The 12948-nt window shown below is 42.6% G+C and overlaps 1 protein-coding gene and 1 non-coding gene across 2 annotated transcripts in view; both read left to right on the forward strand.

Annotated features, from left to right (window-relative positions):
* ABL1 (ABL proto-oncogene 1, non-receptor tyrosine kinase) overlaps nucleotides 1-12948 on the forward strand; it is a 159932-nt gene that overhangs the window by 59274 nt on the left and 87710 nt on the right. The window lies entirely within an intron of this gene.
* Nucleotides 11747-11880, forward strand: LOC116536045. The gene has a single exon (XR_004262448.1). It is a non-coding gene; the product is annotated as a U4 spliceosomal RNA (small nuclear RNA).

Genomic DNA, 12948 nt, shown 5'->3' on the forward strand with positions numbered 1-12948 from the left:
AAAAAAAAAAAAAAAAAAAAAAAAAAAAGAACACTGTGTGAAAGTGAACAGCCCTAAATGTGAACCACTTCAAAAAAAAATAAATAAATAAAAAAAAGTAACAACAAACACATTTTCCTCTGGCTGTTGGCTGTTTTAGGAAGGAAGCCATACGGTGAACGAGGTGATGCTGAAGTTGTATGGATCCAGGCCATGCAGATATAGCCACGTTTAACTTTGTGACCTTGGGCTGATCTTGGAGCTGTCTGGATCTGACCCATCTCCCGATGAAAACTCTTGCAACTTTCATTTTTGGATAGTGCTCACCTCACACCTGTATTTGTACTTGCTATTTCTAGGTGAATTGTCCCCTTCCTCCTCCCCCTTCCCCCATCTCCCTCTCTCCTCTGCCTGGCAACACCAGGAAGGAGGAGTTTTCTTTTATTTAGATAAAAAAGTTGAGAGGAGGGAGCTACAATGTGTGGGATACTCAGCACTGGAGACGTTTGGGCTGGAATTCTTGTTTCCATTCTTTTCTTACCATATGACCAAGTAAGTCCAAGAAAGTAGGCAGGACTCTGAGTGGGCAGTGAAGGTGCAAATGTGGTCCTAAAGAGGATGGGCAAATTAAGAAAAGATTGTTTTCAGATGGTCAAACTGTTTTACCCATTGAAGAAGGTGATCAGACCCTAATGAAATTGAAGATAAGGAGAATGTTCCCATCTCCTGCCTGGTCCTAGCGACTTTGCAAATGGGTGCCTGACTGGTCTGTTGGCTCCGAAGCCAGCCTTTGCTGGATATAGTCAGTCTGTTTTGAAGTTGTGCAGAGAACCTCACTTGCGTCATTCTGAAGATGCAGTGAGTCAATGCAGTCCCAAGAGAGCAGTAATGGCCCCAAACAGAAACTTGGAATGAAAAATAGCCATGGATTTAAAGACATAGCACTTTCTTCCTATGACTTCATTTGGTATGGTAAGATTAATTCACAGAAGACCCTCCTTTAATGTCGGACATTAAACACATGTGGAATGATTTTTTTTTCTTTGCTTTTCCCATTTAGCCTTTTAAAACAGGATATGCAGTAGGGTGATTGATTTGGAAGGGCACTGTTTCAATAACTCTCCACCTCTCACTTGCCCCGCGTGGGTTCTCCATCCCCACCCTCGTGCACGTACGCACTCCTTAGCTGCTTTTGGACTTATCCAGCGGTAGTTTTATTTGAACATTCTTGACCCTCAGTTGTGTTGACATGCATTTGGATTTTCAGTGGGGAAGAATTGCCAGAGAAGAGCCTTCCTCTAATTTTAACCATTGACCATATTTATATACGCAGTTTCAGCTTGACTTTTAAATTGATAATCTTTTAATAGAATTACAGATAACATCTTACTGTAACAAACACCAAGGGGATAATCCAAATTCCTGCTTGAAAATATGTCTTTTATATTAGCAGATTTGCCAGCTGCGTTATTATCTATTAGTGTGTACTAAAAGTATATTATTTTGACTTATTTTGAGATTAGATGATTCCCAATGGAATTTTCCCCTTAACCGTCTAAATCTGCATCGCTTCTTTCGCCTTTAGTCTCCTAAACAGTGAGGCTTCTGGGCAGGAAATGAAAGAAGTGGAGGAGGTAATATAGAACAATGTGCAGTGGCTTTCTTTTTTTTTTAATTTTTATTTTTTATTTCTGAGCAAGTTAAGCCTGGAGAAATGCAGTGGCTTTCAAGCATTGTGACCTGTGTGAGGAATACGTATTCCGTTATGACTTAGCATTCACATATGCACACATACATATACATATACATATCACATACACAAATATGCATATATGTACATATACAGCTGAAGAAGGTCTGTGGATTGGTGCTTTTCCTTATTGTGGAGCACAGTGATATTTTCTTTTCTTTTTTTTTTTTTGGAGACAGAGTTTCTCTCTGTTGCCCAGGCTGGAATGCAGTGGCACGATCTCAGCTTACTGCAATCTCCGCCTTCTGGGTTCAATCAATTCTCCTATCTCAGCCTCCCAAGTAGCTGGGACTACAGGCATGTGTATGCCCAGCTAATTTTTTTGTATTTTTAGTAGAGACAGGGTTTTGCTATGTTGGCTAGGCTGGTCTCGAACTCCTGACCTCAAGTGATCTACCCGCCTCAGCCTCCCAGAGTGCTGGGATTACAGATGTGAGCCACTGTGCCTGGCCAATATTTTCTATTTTATTTCATTTTGAAAAATGTAGGCTGTGACTCAGTATGGATCTCATGACTGAGAATGGATCCTGACCCAAGTTTGAAGAGACTGGTAGGGGTAAAGAGCATGGGCTCCAAAGTTTGTCTACCCAGTTTTAAATCCTGGCTTTCCCCTTAACTTGGGTGGGATCATACCATTAACCATGTTACCAATCTGAAGCTTTGGCTCCCATGCCTATGAGATGTGAATGTTGATAACAGACACCCACCTCATAGGATTAATGAGAAGATGCCAAGATACAACGCACTGAAGGTCTTAGCATACCTGCACAGAGCCCCAGCAACTGTTAGCTGCTGCTGCTGCCGCTGCTGCTGTCGCCGCCATGGTGGTGACTGTCCTTACTAAGATGCTGCAGCTGGATTGGCTTCTTGGGAAGTTGTGGAATTCTGTTCCCTGAGGATGTTGAGAAGGACAGATTGTACTTACCAAGAGGATTTATTGTTGCTTTATTTTCTTAAACATTTCTAATGAAAATCATCAAGCCTATAAAGTTGAAAGAACAGTGCAAAGAACCACCTGTATGTCCATCACCTAGACTCGTCCACGCTTAACACTTGCTCTCTCTGTTTACGTAGAAACATTTCATTTTTACCAGTCTGCCTGGAAGTTGGCTATAGACTCATTAGCCAAGAACAAGAACACTCTCTTACACCATCACACCGTTGCCACAGTTAAGAAAATCAGTATTGATCCAGTAACATTGTTCGATGTACCATCCATATTCACAGTCTTTCAGGTATCGGTAATATTTTAAATATGACCCATTTGCTGGGCGCGGTTGCTCACGCCTGTAATCCCAGCAATTTGAGAGGCCAAGGAGGGTGGATCACAAGGTCAGGGGTTCAAAACCAGCCTGACCAACATGGTGAAACCCATCTCTACTAAAAATACAAAAATTAGCTGGGCGTGGTGTTACACACCTGTAATCCCAGCTACTCAGGAGGCTGAGGCAGGAGAATTGCTTGAACCTCCACAGTGAGCTGAGATTGCACCACTGCACTCCAGCCTGGGTGACAGAGTGAGACTGCATCTCAAAAAAAAAAAAATATGACCTATTCAATGAATTTAAGATGGATTAGATGGCCTGTGGAGTTACTCATGGAGCTGAAGACTTCTGTGAAGTAAAAACCAATCACCCAGTGTTAAGTTTAACTCTCTTGTGGAATATTAAATCACCTGTGTGTTTTTTTTTTTTTGGCATCCTTTATGTGAACTCTCGAGAGCTGATGAGCTGGAGGCTGTGGTTGTTTTCCCTTTGTTAGCTTGGACAGTTAGCTTGGCAGTAACCACAACAGCTTTAGGGAGTGCATCCTTTGCCAGTTCATAAAGATGTATTCAGATAATGGGGGACCAAATGGGTATATCCTGATATGCAAAGTAGTAGATCAGTAGATTTCATTCGGATTTGAATGTAAGTGGCTGTGAATTAGAAATATTTGTTGGAATTAGAAGGTGTCTAGGTAGGAATTTAAGGTTTCCCCTCAGATGGAGAATGACAAGGCTGTATTCTAAGGACAGAATTTAAGGTGAACACTATGGAAATGTGTGCATGTGTGTTTTTAAGAAAACATATACAAGGTAAGGAAATTCAAGCAACCAAAAAAATGCATTCAGTAAACAATAAGTCCCATCTTGCTAGTTTCTTCTGTATTTCTCCGGGGCTACTTTAATTGATTCTAAAACGTACATTATTTCTCAGCTTTAAAAAAAAATCTCTAAAATCAGGGTATATCTTAAAAGCAGTAGAATGCTATGGTTTAATTGGCACGTGATTCAGTGATACATAAAATAAAGGCACCTGTTGCATGGCATCTTCAATTTGAAGAAGTAATAATATTCTGGCCAGACTCAGTGGCTCACGCCTGTAATCCCAGCACTTTGAGAGGCCGAGGTGGGCGGATCACGAGATCAGGAGTTCAAGAACAGCCTGGCCAACATGGTGAAATGCCGTCTCTACTAAAATACAAAAATTTACTGAGCATGGTGGAGCGTGCCTGTAATCCCAGCCAGTCGGGAGGCTGAGGCAGGAGAGTTGCTTGAACTGGGACCAGGGAGGCAGAGGTTGCAGTGAGTTGAGATTGCGCCACTGCCCTCCAGCCTGGGCTACAGAGCGAGACTCTGTCTCAAAAAAATAATGAAGTATAATATTCTATGAATATACAAATTTCTGGTTTTTTTTTTTTTTTTGTTCCCCGAACCCCTGCCCTTTTAAAGACATATAGTAATATAGTGGGGTTGTAGGTTTATATACTACTACTGAGCTGTGCAGAGAAATTACAGTATTAAAAAAAAAAATCACCAATCTGTCTTCTTTCTAAGTCGTCATCTAGAAATGGGGAGAAGCAAAGAATGGTGTTTTGGCTAGTTAATAAGGTCTTATATTCTTTTGGTTTAAACAGTATCTTTTGGGTAAATTCTGGATTTTTTCATATATCCTGCCATCCCCATTAAAAACCAGCATCTGGTCTTGGGGGATTGTCAGAACTTGTGGCAGCAAGGAAGGCCTTTGCCTATGCTTGCTTGCCTTTGCTCACCTAGTCTGGTCTGGTCCCTGGGCCTTTTGCAGGTATCCCCTGAGGTGTGTTGGTGTGTCGCTTTTTTTTCTTTTGTCTCCATCAGGGACGAGGAACTGTCTTTGCTTCCTTTTGGTACAGTCACCTTATGGCAGATGTCATGGCTCTCAGAAAAAGCTACAGGAGGCTGAGAGTACTAACACTGAGCTCCTTCCTCTGCCTTACCAGGCCATGCAACACCACCATTTTATTCTGTAGCCATCCATGTTGGGATGGGTGGAAGGTTGCATCTGCAAGGTGGTCTTCTCCTAGAGCTTCAATTAGGAAGTGGGGCAACAGCCCCAGTGCCTTCCCCTCAACCTGACGATCAGTCTGCCCTCCTTCCACCTGTGCTAGTTTTCAGTCTCTTTCTTGTTATCTCCAAATCCATTCTTCTTTGCCATGTTTCGTGACGTGGGAACTTGACTCTGTCAACGGTTTTCCTTTGCCAGCTGGCAAGACGTTAGGCTTTGTCAACAGAGTGCTGGAGGGACACTGCAAGGCCATGGTGGAGAAGGGCGTCCTTTCCTTTGCTGATTTTCATTGGTGAGTAAGTATCAGTGGACTGGCGTGCAAGATGCCCAGAAACACGTAGCAGCTATCATAGACAGCCCAGTGGGTGGTACCATGGATCCTCTCCAACTACACACACCCTGCAGGGAGTTTCTCCACCACGTGGTGGGCTGCTGCCCTGGGCCAGCTCTGGATCACGCCCTCTGACAAGCATGTTTGCCACCACAGGCTGTGTTCCTGTGGAGCTATGCCTTCTCTGAATAGTCTGAATCTCAGCTTTGGGTTTGGGGGAGGCTCTCCTAAGTTCTTAGTTACTCCCTCTTCACTCTTCCTTGGCTCTAAGTAGTAGACACTGCTCATTTGCTACTTCTGTACCCCTGAGTCCTCTTTTACCCCTCTGTTATTTGTTAAAAATCTTGGCTGGCCATGGTGGCTCACGCCAGTAATCCCAGCACTTCGGGAGGTCAAGGCAGGCGGATCACTTGAGGTCAGGAGTTCGAGACCAACCTGGCCAACATAGTGAAACCCGCCTCTACTAAAAATACAAAAATTAGCAGAGCATGGTGGTGCATGCCTGTAATCCCACCTACTCGGGAGGCTGAGGCATGAGAATTGCTTGAACCTGGGAGGTGGTGGCTGCAGTGATCCAAAATTGTGCCACTGCACTCCAGTCTGGGCTACAGAGCAAGACTCTGTCTCAAAAAAAAAAAAAAAAAGAAAAAAATCTCCTGTGGGACTTTAACCTGTGGAAGTGATTGAGTGATGGCACAGAAAGGCCAATGCCAATAAAATAAAATTTGTATTACATTTCCAAGAGGGGAGCATGCCATGCCACACCACACAGGCATGTGGGGAGATACCCTCCACAGGAGCAGAAAGGAGCTGGGGGAAAGCCTGGTCCAGGGCCTTTGTTGGGCTTCTGTGGGAAAGGCCAGACAGGGCCAGGGAAACAGCTTAGGATTGGCTATTTTTGATAATTCTGGGGGGCCCTGCGGCATAGGGCCTTCCCTAGTTGTCTGGTTCCCAGCTCTGTGTGATTTAGGGTAGGAGAAATACTGGCTTTGTGTGTGAGTGTTAGATAAGGAGGTGGTTCAGAGTATGGGCTCTGGGTGGCAGGGGAGACAGAAAACAGCATTGGCTGTGAGTTTGACCCTGTGATTAGACTAATGGATGCCAAATAGATGAATACAGAATCTACAAAAACACAACACTCTTTTAGCCGTATCCACTTTTTGTTAACAATTCTTTTATTAAATTTTCCCTATTGAAATGACTGGCGTGGTTTCTGTCTCCTGACTGGTACATTACCTCTTTTCCCCGGAATTCACAGGCAGGGAAGTGATGATACATGTTTGACTGTTTGCCTCCTCTTCGCTCTCTGATGTGTGAGGGAAGGGCTGGACCCTTGTACATCTTTCTGTCTGGATGCAGCTCTGATGGTGTCATTTCCTCCTCCTTCCCTAGTGCAGTAACCATCTCTGTCAACTTGTCATAGAAGGTCATTTAAGTGACTTGGCCAACACAAACAGTACTGCAATGAAGGTATGCCACACTTTGAAATTGGTTATCAGCTGTAAGTAATAACCAATTTAAACTGTTTAAACAGTTTAAACTAATTTAAACTAATAACTATTATAGTAACTTAATAAGTGAAAAAAAATCTTGGACCAATAAAGATGGAAGAAAAGTATAGGAATAACTGGTCAGAATTAAAAGGACTAAATCACAACTTTTATTTCTTTTTGTATATTTGAAGCGCTGATCTTAGGTCTGGGCCATCATGCCTTTTTGTTGAATTGATCTCTTTGTCATTATCTGCCCTTCCTCCTCATCCTCAGCAGTATTCCTTGCCCTGAGTCTACTTTGTCTGATAGGCCCTTCAGCCTTCTTCTGATCATGCTTGCATAATATGCCTTTTCCCATCCTTTTACTTGTAGCCGGCCTGTGCCATTGCCCTAGTGGTGAACTGCTGCTGCTCTTTACTTGGAGCCAGGCTCGTGGTAAGGGTGGGGACTTTCTTGGTTCTCTTAGTCCCGACTCCATCTTAGGCAGGTACTATGTGCCTGGACTTCAGGGTGGGACTTTCTTAGCATTGTGTGCGTCCACCTTCCGTGCCACCTGGACTCTGCCTTATGTGTGTGTGTGTCTGTGTGTGTGTGGTGGGGGCTCTCGTGTGAGAGATAATTTCCCATGTTCCCCCCAACCCCCACCCGAAGCTGACTTTTGCAATGTGTCAATGCAGAATCCAGCAGATGATGGTATTTGCTGGTACCTCACCCCAGGAGCAGTAGATCTTTGCCTGGGTCCTGGGGACAGGGAAGGTTTCTTGCCCTCCCTCCAGTGAATTAAGGTTTTTGCATTAGGTCTGAGAGAGGGGTTCAGGAAGTAGGCAGGATTTTACCCAAGTCCAGTACTGAGGGGTGCTCTCTTCAGTCTCGTGCTCAGCTCCAGTCATCCTCACAAGCACCTGGGAGTGGCCCGTGGAAAAGGGCTTACAGGTAAGTTCAGGCAGGAATGCTAGTGTTACACTAGCCCATGCTCAGCTTTATAAGAATTCATTACAATTGAAGCTGTTTTCCTGTCACCTGTTTACATAGCAGCCCCATCTTCCTCCTGTGCCCTGTGAAGGGTCACAGGGTTTGCATGTCCCATTTCTCCTTGGAGGGATTTGTCACTTGCTAGAATTCAGTTCATCTGATTGCCTTGTGGCCTCAGATCTCTGATTAGCTCAATAAAAGTTATGATTTTGTTGATTATCTGGCCTTTTTGTTGGGTTGAAAGTGATGTTCTCTTATAGCTTTCTGCATCTTAAGCAAGGATGGTAGAACTCTATTTATTTATTCACCTGTCCCTCAGCAGAATTATGTAAGTAAAATAGAATTTAGGTTCCTCACAGATCAGTGCAGTTTGCTAATACAAATACTGTATATAGTTTCTCTGTTTTCCACGTCTACCATTGGTTTAAGTTTGAGCACCCCTTTTTTACTTTGTATTTTGAAATAGTTTCAAACTTACAGAAAATTTACAAGAATAGTACAGAGAATTCCTACATGTCCTTTACTTAGTTAGATTGATCAATCTTTAACATATTGCCACATTACGTTTGCTTTATCATTTCTCCCCTTTCTATATGTGTATGGGTGTAAAATTTGTTTTTCTGAATCATTTGGGAATAGGTTACAATATTTTGCCCTTTTATCCCTTAATACTTCAAGTGTATTTTGTAAGAACAAGGATTTTCTCTTATGTAACTACAGTATAATTATTAACTTTCAGAAATTTACCGTTGATAGAATATTTTTATTTAACCTAAAATCCATATTCCGATTTCCTCAATTCTCCCAGTAATGCTCTTTCTAGCACTTATCCCCTCAGCTGTCGGCTCCAGTCCAGGATCGTGGATTACATTAATCTGTCATGATCTTTAATATCCTGTACCTGGAACAGCTCCTCAATCTTTCTGTCTTGTATGACATTGGTATTTTTCAAGAACGTGGAGCAGTTATTGTATAGAATGTTTTTCAATTTTGGCTTGAACATTTCAGTTCTGGTTGGTTTGATGTTTTGCTATTATTGAAGTGACATATTTCTGTTTTAGGATATTACAGGAGTAGTGCTGTGTCTTTCTCATGGTATTACATCCAGTTGCATACCTTGTCTTTCTGCCTGTCATTAGTGATATTAATTTTGATTATTTGGTCAAGGTACTGTCTGGTTCTTCATTGGATAGTTGCTAGTTTTCCTCTTGCCTTTGTTTTTTGTTGTTGTTTTTGTTTTTTCCCTTAACTTTTTCTCCCTGTGGCCGGGCACGGTGGCTCACGCCTGTAATCCCAGCACTTTGAGAGGCTGAGGCTGGCGGATCACAAGGTCAGGAGATCGAGACCACTCTGGCTAACATGGTGAAACCCTGTCTCTACTAAATATACAAAAAATTAGCCAGGTGTGGTGGTGGGTGCCTATAGTCCCAGCTACTTGGAAGGCTGAGGCAGGAGGAGAATTGCTCGAACCAGGGAAGCAGAGGTTGTAGTGAGCTGTGATCTTGCCACTGTACTCCAGCCTGGATGACAGAGCGAGACTCCATCTAAAAAATAAATAAATAAATAAATAATCTTTTTCTCCCTGTGATTTCCTGAAACTTCTTGCATCTAAAAAGCAATCTGTGGGGAGACATTTTGTGACCATATAATTAACCTGCTCCTCAGAAAACATAAAATACAAGCCTTGGGTTCTCTTAGAGTAGAGAAAGGGATCAGTGATTCAGGACAATTTCTCTTAAAGCTTCTACAGAGAGGGTATACCATCAGAGAGAAGATGTACTGGGGAGACGCACTTTACACTGTTTCAACCAGCAAGGAATATTTCTGTCTCAGCTTTCACTTTGAGTGGAAGGCAAAGAAAAAAAATCACATGAGAACTTGTAGCTGCTGACCAGCTGCTCCCACATGGGTTTAGAAACTGGTTTTACACTATTTATGTGACCTCCAATAGCTGCAAGTTGGAAATCTTGATTTAAAGTGGACCTGAGTTTTTACCGTCTCTGAGTACTTGACAAAAGCAAGTTTAAGACTTCCCTAACTCAAAGTCCCCACAGATCACTGCAGCCAATATGAACAATATGAACCAAAAGACACACACACACACACACACACACACACACACACACACACACTCACACACTCAAACACACAGCCCCTGAAACAAAATATAATGAACAAGAGTCAGTAGAAACAATAATAACCTCTCATAATTTCAGATATTGGAAACATTGAATATAGACTGTAAGTTAATTTAGTACCTTTGGGGAAGCAAAGGAAGGAAATGAAAACATGAGTAAAGAAAGAGATACCATCAAAAACAACCAGGTAATTTATTTTTAAAAAATCAAATATAATGTTCAGAAGTGAAAAGCATCAACATTTAGATAAAAAAAATTATGGACTGGTTAAGTATTAGAATAGAAACAGCAGAAATGAGAATTAGTGAAGTAGAAGGTAAGTCTGAAGAAATAACACAGGCTGAAGCTTATAGAAACAAAGGGATGTAAAACATGAGAGGTTCAGAGATTCCGTGAGAAGATCCAACTTATGTCTAATTGGAGTTCCAGAAGAAGCTTCTGCAGAGAGTGGCAAAGAGATAATATTGAAATAGATGATGAGTGAGAATCTTCATAATTGATGAACAACAGGCCTTTGTCTGTCATTTGTGGAGGCTAGCACAACAGTTTAAATGGAGGCCCACAGTCCATGTCTAAATATTTAAAAGTTACAAATGTGACAGACTGTGAAATAAAATATGGCTATACTTCTACCTTGACAAATATGTCTCTGTGATAATCTAGAAGATGAGGTTTACATTTAGAGTTCTTGAACTCCACAGAGTTCTGTGCTGGCACGTAGCAGCACAGAGTGAGCCAGACCTTCACCTGTGGCCCAGCCCTTTTGTCTTTTTTCCCCCAGCTTTCTCCATGCTGTGAGGGGCCTCATGCACACATGTGAAGATACTTCAGCCTGCATGTCTAAGCTCTGTTCACGCTCCTCACAAGCATACTTCTAAGTGGCAACTGTGGCCTATGCTCACATGCTGGTGCATTCTGCTTTCTTTTTTATTTATCTATTTTTTTAGAGACAGGGTTTTATTCTGTTGCCAAGGCTGGAGTACAGTGGCCTGATCATAGCTCATTATAGCCTTGAACTTCTGGACTCATGCAATTCTCCTGAGTAGCCGAGACTGCTAATTATCATGCCTAGCTATTTTTATTTTTATTTTTTGTAGCTTTCAAACCCAGCCTGGTCTCACTGTGTTGCCCAGGCTGGGTTTGAACACCTGGCCTCAAGCAGTCTTTCTGCCTCACCTCCAAAGTGCTAGAATTACAGGCATGTGCCACTATGCCTACCCAGCATTCTACTTTCATAATAGACCCATGGAAAAGCCCCATGCAAAACCCTGAATGTGGCATAGATTCAAGTAAGTAGGGAATTCCTGGATCCTGGATACCTAGAATATGATGATCAGACTCAGGGTGGGTGCATCTCCTTGGATCTTCAGACCCCTTGCCCTATGGGGAGAGGTGGAATCTTTTAAATTATAGAATCTAGGGTAGGGGCCTTGCTTGGAGTAGGTTCTAAGAGTGGTAATGAGAGACAAAAATTATCTGGTTCAGGAAGCCCATCAAATTCCAACGCAGCAAAGAAAGAAAGGAAAGAAATTCATATCTAAGCATATCAGTAAACCTGTGAAACTATAGAACATCAAAACCAGAAAAGATTCTTAAAAATATCGAGAGAGAAAAGACAGATCACTTACAAAGGAACCACAGTTAGTCAATTAGTATGCCAGCTGGCTTTTCTATACCAAGAGTGGAACTCCTGAAGCAGTGTTTTCAAAGTAGGCAGTGAAAATAACTGTTAATCTAGAAGTGTGTAGCCATAAAACAGTCTTTGAAGAATAAGAATGAGCTTTGCGCAGTGGCAATATCGTAGGGTTTATCCGAGGTGCAATTATTGCCAATTGAAAACTTTTCCCAATACCCCGCCGTGACGACTTGCAATACAGTCGGCACTGGCAATTTTTGACAGTCTCTACGGAGACTGATTAAAAAATAAATAAATAAATAAGAATGAAGTGAAATAAAGACATTAGATAAATGAAAACAAAAAGAATTTACCACTGAGAATTCATCACTGTGATGGTTAATATTACATGTCAACTTGATTGGGTTGAAGGATTGTTTCTGGGTGTGTCTGTGAGGGTGTTGCCAGAGGAGATTGACATTTGAGTTGGTCGACTAGGAGAGGAAGACCCACCCTCAGTGTGGGTGGGCACCATCCAATTGGTTGCCAGTGCAGCTAGAATAAAGCAGGCAGAAGAAGGTGGGATAAGCTTGCTTGCTTGCGGAGTCTCCTGGCTTCCTTCCTTCTCCCATGTTGGATGCTTCCTCCCACTCCTCCTGCCCTTCAACATAAGACGCCAGGTTCTAAGGCTTTTGGACTCAGGCTTGTACCAGTGGCTTGCCAGGGGTTCTTGGGCCTTTGGCCACAGACTAATGGCTGCACTATTGGCTTCTCTGGATTTTAGACTTTCTGACTTGGACTGAGCTACTACCAGCTTCTCTCTTCCCTGGCTTGCAGACCGCCTATATTGGGACTTTGCCTTGTAATCATGTGAGCCAGTTCTCCCAAATAAACTCCCTTTCATGTATACATATATCCTATTTGTTCTGTCCCTTTGCTGAACCCTAATACCATCACTAAAGAACACCCTTAAGAAGGGAAATGACACCAAGAAGGAAGGTTTAAAATTTAAGAAGCCATTACATTGATCCAGAGGGATGCATTTACTTGCTTGAAGATCACACTTGATTCAAAACCAAACCTAGACTTAAACCCAGATAGGATGCAAGAAAGAAATCAAGTTAACAGGGCCAGGCGCGGTGGCTCACGCCTGTAATCCCAGCCCTTTGGGAGGCCAAGGCAGGTAGATCACGAGGTCAGGAGACCAAGACCAGCCTGGCCAACATGGTATAACCCTGTCTGTGTTAAATACAAAAATTAGCCAAGCTTGTTGGCGCGCACCTGTAGTCCCAGCTACTGAGGAGGCTGAGGCAGGAAAATCGCTTGAACCCAGGAGGCAAAGGTTGCAGTGAGCCGAGATTGCAC

The sequence above is a fragment of the Sapajus apella genome, unplaced genomic scaffold (genome assembly GCF_009761245.1).
Source record: "Sapajus apella isolate SASKATOON/1434 unplaced genomic scaffold, GSC_monkey_1.0 scaffold97, whole genome shotgun sequence".
Classification (NCBI taxonomy): domain Eukaryota; kingdom Metazoa; phylum Chordata; class Mammalia; order Primates; family Cebidae; genus Sapajus; species Sapajus apella.